This window comes from Python bivittatus, unplaced genomic scaffold, assembly GCF_059951505.1.
Source record: "Python bivittatus isolate LINGU-HERP-01145 unplaced genomic scaffold, Pbiv_v1 ctg000590_np1212, whole genome shotgun sequence".
Classification (NCBI taxonomy): Eukaryota; Metazoa; Chordata; class Lepidosauria; order Squamata; family Pythonidae; genus Python; species Python bivittatus.
The window spans coordinates 227,310-237,721 of NW_028277086.1; the positions used below are offsets into that span (position 1 = coordinate 227,310).

The 10,412-nt window shown below is 54.3% G+C and overlaps 1 long non-coding RNA gene across 2 annotated transcripts; it reads right to left on the reverse strand.

Moving 5' to 3' along the window:
* Positions 1–1,059: 1,059 nt before the first annotated feature.
* Positions 1,060–7,766, reverse strand: LOC148214710 (uncharacterized). 2 transcript variants are annotated; one of them, XR_015797527.1, is made up of 3 exons: positions 6,985–7,766; positions 3,004–3,143; positions 1,060–2,462 (listed from the first exon to the last, which is right to left on the reverse strand). It is a non-coding gene; the product is annotated as an uncharacterized LOC148214710 (long non-coding RNA). The 2 variants fall into 2 exon arrangements; XR_015797526.1 differs by having other exon boundaries at positions 7,008–7,764.
* Between the last annotated feature and the right edge of the window lie 2,646 nt (positions 7,767–10,412).

A 10,412-nucleotide genomic window follows, 5' to 3' on the forward strand; every position in this document is an offset into this window, starting at 1 on the left:
TTTGTACAAACCTCGAGCCAAATTGAGGGTACAGCTTAGAAGCTAGAGGAGCAAACCACATAGCAATTCTCCCTGTTTTGAACCCGAAACAACCTGGTTGCTTCCTTGGTTCAGAATGTCCAATCAGAGAAGGACTTGTGGATCCATGTGTCGCATCTGACATAGCTTCAGCAACTGAAAGGATGACAGTGGGAAGCACCGCTGCCCTGATCCAGTTAGCACTCCAGGCCACGCAGGACGCTGGCCAATCTCGTTAATCTCAACTACCATTTGTCTGCCCTTCACTTCTAAGGCAACAGTCTGTCTAAGGTTTGAAGAGCTTTTAAACTTCTTCCTTGACCTGTTGCAAAGAGCATAACTCTGGGGCAATGAAATGACAGGAAGAGCTTGAGAAAGAGCCATCTGTTTGACAGGGCATCCATGAGAGAAATTACAAACCCAGACAACTATTAGCAAAGCAATCGTTACCCCAAATGTTATGGAACACTCGGGATTTTAAGTTCGCAATCCCAAGGATTGCAATGAAAAAATATTTCCAATAGCATTATTCAGCATCCCCATCTCATGCAGGTTGAAAATGACTTGCTTATGAACCATCATTTATCATCAGTACTGCAACCGAGGTCTGTGCCGGAGACGAAAGGAAATGACAGCGGTCTTAATTGCTAAGGGACCTCTCCGGTGTTTCTGACAGACGCCTCCTGGGTTCCAGCACTAGCGAGTTTGCCTTTCTTCTTCTGTAACTGAGTGTTGCAGTATCGGCAATGAAGCAGTTCGCAGGGCCATCTAAGGTTGGACGTATTCTCCTGTGCACCGCTGGCAAGTCCACTGCTTTATCTGGAAGTAGACTTTCCCATCAGCTATGAATTTGTTTCTTCAGAGCTCCTGCCACTTCCGGCTTTGTGGCTGCTGGAGGCTCTATTTTTTAAAAATTCCTCCATAAACAAAGGACAGCTTAGGAGCCGGTAAATTTAAATAAGAATTGGCAAATAAGATTTGGCCACCTCTTAATGGTTGCACTCCTGTTTCTTTCTTTCCCCCCCCCCAACTTTTCTTCTTTGAGTTGCAAAGGTACAAGCTGTAAAATGATACCCATGTTAAGAGTGAGAGCTTGTAGGGAAGTCCTCTTTGGGGCAGAGGATCTGAGTGCTCAGGGAGGACTTAAGCCACCATTTCCCCTTCTGCCTTATTACTGGTTGATTTTCAAGGAAAGTCTCTTGCCTTAGTCGAATCTGCCTTTTGGTGACCCATGCAGTGTGTGTGTGTGTGTGTCTTCTTTCTCTTAAACAAGACCGGACTTGGTTGAACACCTATTTTCTGCTTTTGGTATGCCTACCTTCTCCCACTTCTTCATCCTCTACATCCTTTCCCCACCTTTCCCAAAAAATTGCCACCAGTCTATATGTGGGAAACCTTACGGTAGCAATCTTTTTAACAGGAACTGTAGCAGATGCCCCCAAATTCAAGGAAGAGCAAAGGAAAGCAAGAGGAATCACCATATAGCCATTATAAAACAAATAAGCCCATTTCCAAGACCCAAAGCAACTGGTTTCTGGAATGACATGGAATTTGTTTTTCTGTGCTGAGTTAATTTCTGTGAATGGCAGTGCTCACAGCACTCATTGGAACGAGCCAGGGAGGGAAAGGGCAGCGCAGCCCTCCGTGGGTGCATGGAGCGTGCAAGACTCCTGGAGGGCTCTCTTGCTCTCTGCTGCACCCTTACGATTGCGCAGTCCGTGCGGAGGATTAGCTTCCCTTCTTCCACATACTACACCTTCCTCTCCGTTTCTCCAGTGCCCTTCTGTAATTTCCTTCCTAAATAGGCCAGTCTGTCTTTGTCAAAATGACCCTGGGATGGACACTTCAAAGCTCCTTTTGGTTTATTCGTTCCCGCTTTTAAAAAAGCCTAAGTTACAGCATGATTCTGAGTGCTCTGCCGCCGCCGCCGCCGCCGCCGCCGCCGCCGCCGCCGCCGCCTCCCATTGTCACCTATAGTTGCCCTACCATGGCTAAGAAAATCCACAGCTTCTCACACACAGGGAAAACTATCTCGGAGACTCTGCTGAGACGAGGACAGCCAGCCAGCCAGGGCTAGACTGAGACTTGCTTCCTGCTGGACCCGGTTTTAGTCAGCTGGATAGACGCTGAGGGAGGAGAGCCCTGTTAGTCAATGTACCTCCCACTCAGGAGGAGTCTGGCAGCCCCTTTTCCGGCTATTCAAGGCATAATCTTCCGTGGGCTCATGCTGTAGCTCACAAAGTCTCCTCCTGATTCTTGCTTGGGAAGGCTCTCTCGCTCCCACGCGCTCCCCGCAGAGGAGATCGCAGATGAGACGTCCTACCAAGGAGGGCGAGGGCAGGCAGCTGCCACTTATCTCCTTCCGATGTCTCAGCACCCTGGGGTATGATGGGTCCCCACTGCTGAGCTTGATCTTTTCCCTTCAGCTGGGTCGGAGTTTGGACCTGCCAGGTAAGACAGAAAGGGGAGAACCTGCTAAAATCAGCCACGGTCATCAATTCCATGGTCATCTGTTGATCTCAGCACCCTTTTCGTGACCCCAGAATTGTAGGAACAATGTCCCTTTGTGAGAAGGCAGGGAGAAGTGAGGGCCTCAAACGAACCATGTTTGCTAGGGGAGAGCGCTGTGCACCATGGGGCAGCCTTGGGGGGGACGGCAGGAGGGAGGATGGGCAGAAGGCACACTCGCCCCAGAGTGGAGAGGGACGGCAGGAGGGAGGAAAGACTGCAGGCAAGAGGCACGTTCGCACCAGAGTGGAGAGAAACGGCAGGGGGCGGCTGTCGGGTCAAGTGGGGATTGGAATGTGTATTGCGCTGATTGAGTGGAATGTCTGCGGTTTTGCGGTTAATTAGCGGCGCTCCGGGGCGGTAAAAAAGGTGAGATTGTGAGCCAAGCCCTCTTAGGAGGGGGAGGACAGATAGGGGGTATAAAAAACCTGTCAGACCTTCTTTCGGGGTTCCTCCATTGCTGCGGGAGGGACCCACCTTTGCAAACGTGCCCAATAAAAAACTTCTGTCTACTGGACAACCGAACCCGTGTCTGTCGTTTTCTGACACCTTTATTCCCAATTAACTGCAATAACCCAACAGCTGAAGACTGCTTTGAGGTTTTATTGATCTGTGACCTGAGAAGAAGACAGAAGTTAGCCAGCAAGCAAGCATTTTATCACATTAGTTACAAACTTCATAGCATCATCTTTCCTGCACACCTTGTTTGGAACAAACAGTGGTTGATTTAGGAAAAGAATAACCTTGCCGTTGACCACACGCCACTATTCCCACCTGCTTCTTTGTCTGGGGATTGTGCGAGGGGGCCCTTTGAACGAGAAGAGCTGGTTTCTCATTCTTCCGCAGCCTGTGTTCCTTATCGCTTGTGCCCCTCCCTGCCACCACTCTGTTCTGGGCGCCTTACCTGCTACCACAAGAGCTACCTTATTCTCCTGCATATATAGCTTTGGTTACACCTACTAATGTTTGCTCCTTTGGGGGTCCTGCATCTTCACCTTTCTGTTCTCTGGTATTCCCTTCCCTTCTCCAACCCTCCTTTCCGTCCTGCTCAGGAATTTCCCATCTTCCCTGAGGTGCTGCAGAGGAGAAACTCTACCCTCAGACCACTTTCTTTCTCCAGTAAAGACACGTATGCATTCCTAGCAGGGGCAGTTTGGGGCGCCTCCAGGCAGGTGGCCAACGCTGTCTATCCCTCGCAGATCACATGAAGCCTCCTTCACCGTCAGTGGAATCTCCCCCTTTCGGTCCCTCTGTCCACCTGATCTCCATCATGGGTGTACGTCAATGGCTCTGCATCAAGCTGGAAGTGTTGGGGGCATACCTCTAGGCCGTGAACTGCCCAATATATTTATAAACAATTTGGATGAAGGATTAGAGAATATGATCGTGAGTATGCTTCCTATTAGCTTCTGGGCATAAAATTAAGACCACTTCTTTCAGCAATGCAGCTTCCTTTAAGTCAAGCATCATCTGAGCGAAGGTATTCCAATACACATCTCTTTCATCCCTCTACCCATCCTTATGCCTCCCTGCAGTTTTTGCAGTAAGCGGGCAATAAAACAGTAATCCATGTCTGCCTGTTCAAGTGTTTAAAATTAACTATTTCTCTACTGGCGAGGTAAAGCTTCTGCATCTGGTAAAGTCTATCTTGCTAGGTGTGTAACTATTTCTACAACTCCCTCCCTTCTTGGAGTTAGCCAAGGATGTTAATTACCCTTGGCTGGGAATCTCTCAGACTGGCAGGATGTTGTCTTCTTGGGGAATACAGTCCCCTGACACAGATGGTCTTTCCCCCTCTCCATTTCTTCTCTGATCTTCTGGGCCACCCTGGAACATTTCTCAGTCTTGACTGATCACCAGCCTTCTCTTCGCACCCCACCCCACTCCAGGGCTTAACTAGCTCTTCCCTTTCCTTCCTGCCAACACATCTGCCCCTTTTACTTCCTTTCCACCCCTCACGAGAACTCCTGTGAGAAAGCGTAAAACTCCCCTCTCTTTCTCCCCTGGTTTATCTGGGAACCAGAACAGAAGGCAAGCCTGGGTGCCCAGGGGCAGGGTGGCAGCGCCTACAGCCTCTCCCAGTTCCTCTCTATCTGCCTTGGTCAGACCACAGCTAGAATATGTCGTCCAGTTCTGGGCGCTGTGTGGAGGAGAGCACCCCAGATGATGAAGGGCCCAGAAGGACAGCGGACGAGGAACTGTGGGGGGAGTTGGCACCCTGAACTCCGGGCAGAGAAGGCTTGGAGCATGGGAAGGGCTCCCACAGAGGAGCCAGGGCAGGACTGTCCAGGGCTCTTCCAGAAGGCAGAGCGAGAAACTTAAGAGGGGCTTCAGTTAAGAGGAGGTGGATTTCGGCTGGACATCAGGAAGAAGTGAGAGCGGCTGCCTTGGGAGGTGGCGGCCTCCCCCCGCCGGAGTTTTTCCGATGGCGGCTGGATTAGGTGATCTTCAAAGTCCCTCCCAACTCTTCCACTCCATCATTCTATGAACAACAGATTTCCCCTTTTTTCTTTTCTAGCCTTTTAACAATGGTTTCCCAAATCTGCTCTCTGTTCCGAAACGAGCTGATCTCCTTCGTTTTTTATGGTCTCCTCTGAGTCAAAGGCAAAGGGCTGGAGCTGGCAGGCAATCCTCCACCAGCCAGAGCAGGAGCAGGAGCAGGAGCAGGAGCAGGAGCAGGAGCAGGAGCAGGAGCAGGAGCAGGAGCAGGAGCAGGAGCGGGCAGAGAGAAGCAGGGAGGGCCAGGTGCGCCTCTCCGGCCTCTTCTGGTGTTGTGGCTGTGGCACAGAGGCATTCACTGTTTGCTCCTGAGTTCATAAGTTTGCTTGACCCTCTAAGCCAGCCAGCACTTATACAAGTAAAATCCAGACAAAAATCAAATCTTAATCTTTTTTCTAAATGGCCGAAATCACTAGAAATTTGGGCAGTGTGCACAAAAACAAAACCCAGGAAAAACTACCACAGAACACAGTCCATAAATCAGGACTCAAAGAAACAGCATTAATAAATGTTAACAATTAAAAGCTTGGGAGAAGCAGCCCTGGGGCATGTGGACAAAGCCCACAGAGCATGTTCCACAGCCAGGGGCCACACATAAAGGGCCCTTTCCTGTGAACCAGCTGGTCTCCCCCCTCCCCCCCAGCAGCAGGGATCTTCCGAAGGGCCTCTCCTCCGGGGCCACACAAGACGGGCCCTGGCAGGACACCCTGCCTCGCTGCTGTACTCTGCTCTGCTCTGCTCTGCTCTCTCAGGGGTGGTTTGCAGCTGTGGTCTGCCCCCCGCACCCCATGTGGCAGACTTGGCTGCTCTCAGTGTGAGAAATAAGGAAGTAGTGTTAAGTGTTATGGTTATCAAATAGTGGCAGATGGAGAGGAAGTTGTCTCCTTGTGTGGGACAATGTAAATAAAAATTAATTTGGAGCAATCTTTATCAGTATAATGCAATTAGCTGAAGCCTTGAGCAATTACCATAAACATGCAATGGATGAGGTGGGAGGGACCAGGAAGAAATCGTAGAGCGGCTGGAAAGAGTGCACACCCACAGCACCTGAGCCAATGGGGAAAAGGGGAATGACTTGCGATCGGGAATGTATATAATTATGCCAGAGTTTGTATGTGGGTGTGGCTTCCCGCTTGCACACTGTGAAGCCCACCAGCCTTTGCAAACGCTTTTAATAAACTTTTTACTTTTGGTTAACCCAGAGAGATTTGCATCGCTTGTTTCGCACATCAGGCAGGCAGGCAGGCAGGCAGGCAGGCAGGCAGGCAGGCAGGCAGGCAGGCAGGCAGGCAGGCAGGCAGGCAGGCAGGCAGGGGCTAGCTGGGCCTCGACAGCCCAGCCCTGGTCTGCGATGAGCAAGACAAACAGCGTCCCTCTCCTGGGAAGGCCCAGGCAGGCACGGGCTGGCAGGAGAGCTGTTCTCCCCCACCCCCACCCCCACCCGCACCCTCATCCTGGCTGCACAGCAGGTTGAACAAGGCTAAAAAAAGTAGCCCAAAACAGCCACTGCGCTGGAGTGTTTCCTGGGTTGCCAACAAGGGCATGGGGAGGACCTTTTCCCAGAGAAGGCAACGTCCCCCAACTCCATTAGGCAGCCCTCCCCCGCAGACTGAGGGCAGGCGCCTTTGGGAGGGACAGGGAAGGGATGCTAATCTTACACGGCGACATGATCCCTTGTGCCAGGTTTGGGGGCAGGCCCCCTTTTTGCAGGATCATAGACAACATTAGGGCTGTGGAAGAGACCAGCGGGGTCTGGGTCTGGCTCGGCCCAGCCACTCCCTCCCTTCGAAGACCCGGGATGGGCAGCTGGTCCATCTGGCAGAGGGCAGCGGGGGGACCTGAGAGCATCCTTCTGCCCCACCAGGAGCCCTCCTTTCTCCAAGCCTGCCCTCGACTCTGAAGGTGGCATCCCATCCCGCACATCCTGAGCGCTATCCCAGGGCACCTCTGCTCTCTTACCTGCTGCACGCAAGCTGGCTCACCTGTGGTCCATGGCTGCCTTGTCGTTTTGCTTGCGGGCTGCCCTGGAAGTATTTCTGATGAGGGCAGCTATAAACGCAAGACCAGCCCCAGCGCACGCGGGGCAGGGGAGCAGGAAGGGGGGTGCGGAAAGCGACGGCGCAGGGGGCGGCATTGGGCAGGTTGAGCCTCCTCTCCTTCCACCGCCATTATCCGCAGCAGGTGTTTGCCAGCTGCCTGGGCTCAAAGTCGACCGGTGGGAAGGGAGAGCAGCGGGGAACCCCAGCCCGGCAAAAGTGCGTATTGGGGAGGGGGCTACCTGCGTCAGTGTCGTGGCCCAGAAAGCAACCCGCCCGCGAGGCTCCGCACCAGGAGGAGGACCGAGTGCAAGGCGGTGTCGGAAGGGAAGATCTGCTCGGCTCCAGAAACACGGAAGCGACGGTCAGTAAGTCAATTAGCCCCCAGCCTGTAAACAGGCGCCGAGACATCCAGCGCAGTGGCCCGGGTCGGTGGAGAGGCGCAGAGGCACCGCTCTGGGCAGACCAGGGTTGCCCCTCCTGAGCGAGGAGAAGGCGCTGCTCCTGGTAGAGGGTCCTCGCCCCCCAACCCCCGCTCCGTGCAGCGTCCATTGAATTCGCAGCCAGGCTGTGAGCAGGGAGCCCGGGAGGAGGGAGGACTGGACCAGTGCAGTAATTGGGAGAAGCTCCTTCTCCTGTTTTCCTTCCTTCCTTCCTTCCTTCCTTCCTTCCTTCCTTCCTTCCTTCCTTCCTTCCTTCCTTCCTTCCTCCCTCCCTCCCTTCCTTCCTTCCTTCCTTCCTTCCTTCCTCTCTCCCTCCCCGCCCTTATTGTTTCTTTGGGTTAGCACAACAGGAGACGCCTCAGCTTAGCTTCACGCAGGTGAAGCGCGCAGGTAGCCCTGAGTATGCAGCCGCGCGGGCTGCCCGGGTCGTGCGCACGCCGCCCCGCTCCTCCCCGAAGGAATTGCCAGGCACTAGAGGGGCAAGCGGGGTGCAGCTGCCTGCCCTCTGCCGCCTTTCTGCAGAACCGGCGTCGCGCAGGCTGCCTGCCTGCGTGAGGACCGGGAGCCTTTGAAGGCGGCTGGCCCGGGGCAAAACGGCGTCTCTGGAGCCCAGCGGGCGCAGCGGGCGCGGGAGTCCCTTCCGCTCCTGGCCGAGAAGCCCAGCCCCTGCGCCCGGTGGGCAGGCACGCGAAGCCGCTCGGGCACGCTGACCCCCGACCCGGTCAGGCTAGAGGTCCCCTGATCGAGTGTTTAGTATTATTTTAATGTTTATTTGCCACCTGACTCCCAGCAACTCTGGATGGCTGACAAGTGATTTAAAACATAACAATAAAAACAACAAGAAACAAAAAGGGTAGAGATGGCGGAACAGCAGATTGGATGGAAACAAACAAAAAGAACCTGGGTTAAAAACACCGGTAGGGTGGGGGCCGTTCGGGTCCCTGTGGGGAGCCTCATGTCAGAGGGCAGGCTCTGGGTTAAGCGAGCAAACTTGCGCCTGGGCTGCGAGGACCAAGAATGGGGAGGGGGCAGAGACCCGCGGTGGAAATTAGGCCAGGGGGACGCAGCTTCCCGAGCTAAACACCTGGGAGCCAGCAGCCTGGGAGGTGTGGGTTCAGCTGACCAGAAAAATCCAGCCACTTCAGAGCTTCCTAGCAGACAGGGCAGTTGGACATTTGGCAAAAAGGGTGGACGCTGCCTCAGTGGCCTGTGTGGTCAAGGGACAGCACAGCAGATGCAGAGGCTGTCCGGGTGGCTCGAGGGAGCCCAGAGGCCCTGAATATTTATGGACTGTTTCTATGACTTTTCTATCCCACCTTCTATTCGGGAGCTGAAGGTGGCAGGCAGAGTCTCCCTCCTCCTGTTCTTCCCCACAGGAGTTTCCATGGCTGAGGGTAGAGTTGAACCCGGATCTCCCCAGGACCAGCCCTCCCCTCCAACACCTTTGAGGGTAAGGCATTGTAGAGGAGAGCCGGGTTAGTCTGCAGCGGTTAAACTCAGAAGGAGTGTGGCAGCTCCTTTTCTGACTCTCAAACTTTATTCAGAATTGGCGGAAGCGTTCAGATGCTACCAGACTCCTCCTGATGTGAGGGCAAGGCTTTGCCCCTTGCAAAGAAAATCAGCAAGGCCTGATGGAAGGCCTCGGCTCCACAACCACGGTCTGACATGGTGGCACTCCTGCACCTGGCTGCGACTGCATCGACGGGCAGAAGCCGGGCACCTTTCCAACTTCTCCCCAGGCTGCCATCTAGGGTCTGGGACCCAGCCCCCCCCCCGAGGCCCTCCGAGGCCTGGGTCTGTGAAGAATGCTGCAAAGGAGAGCTGCTCCCCAGAAGCCTCCCACCGCTGGGCACCAGCAGTGCCAACGAGGGGGCTCTACCTGTGGGGAAGCTACTCCTGGGAGAGCCAGTTTGCCTGAGGGGCTGGCCTGAAGCGCCAAGGGTCGTAGCATCGCTGCTTTGTTCCTCCATGGGGGGCTGCCCCAATGATGGTGTGCCCGTGGTTCTCCAGGCTGGAATTTAAAAAAGAGGAAAGGGCAAGGGGTGTGCTGAAACTGCCCCTGCCCAGCCTCCTCTTCTGCAGTAGCTGCATGGGGTGCAGGCCTGGGGCTGGGCAGTGGCCGAGCGGAGTGCCCACTGGCCGAGAAGAAATCGCCTTTGCAGGCTGCATCTTCAGCCCTCCAGCCTCTCCCTCCTCCAGGGCTGGGACTGTGGCCTGGTGGTTCCCACGCCAGGCATTGAGAGGTCAAGCAGGGACCAAGCCGGGTCGGAGCCGCGCTGGACTCAAGGGACCAGCGGTGGCCAGTGGAAGCCTCTAGGAACCCGAGGGAGAGATGTCATCACTTTTCTCAGCCACTGAGGTAGACTTCTCTGAATCTGGAGGTTCTAGTAAGCTACCTCGGCCCACACAAATGACTCCCCCCGTCAACCCACACCGTCTGTATTAAGCCTCTTCTAAGTGCATGCCGGGCTGATCTTTTCATCTGCATTTGCTAGTGAAAATGTATACGGATGTCTGAGGTGCTCTGCTGATCGCTAGGCATCCTCCCCCTTTGATTGGGCCCCAAAACATGCTGCCTCTTCATTCTGCTCTTTTGGGGAACCCCTCCCTCCCTTTCTTCCTTCCCATGGCTGTCTTTCTGCAACCCCTCTGTCCCCCAGACCAGCTCCAGTTGGAGCTTCGGCTTCTTCCCGGTGAGGCGGGGCTCCTTTGGTTTCAGGCAGAGAACAAGTCAAGCAGCATTAAGGGAGGCTGCACCTGGGGGAAAGGAGCTCTCTGGGTGCGCCAGTTTTCTGGAAATCTCACCCCTGCCCTGCATGCTCTGGGGCCTTTGATGTGGAGCAGCCCCACCCAGTTCTCCATTTCCTTCCGCCGTTGTTGTTGTTGTTTTGCTGCTCTAATTGCAGCT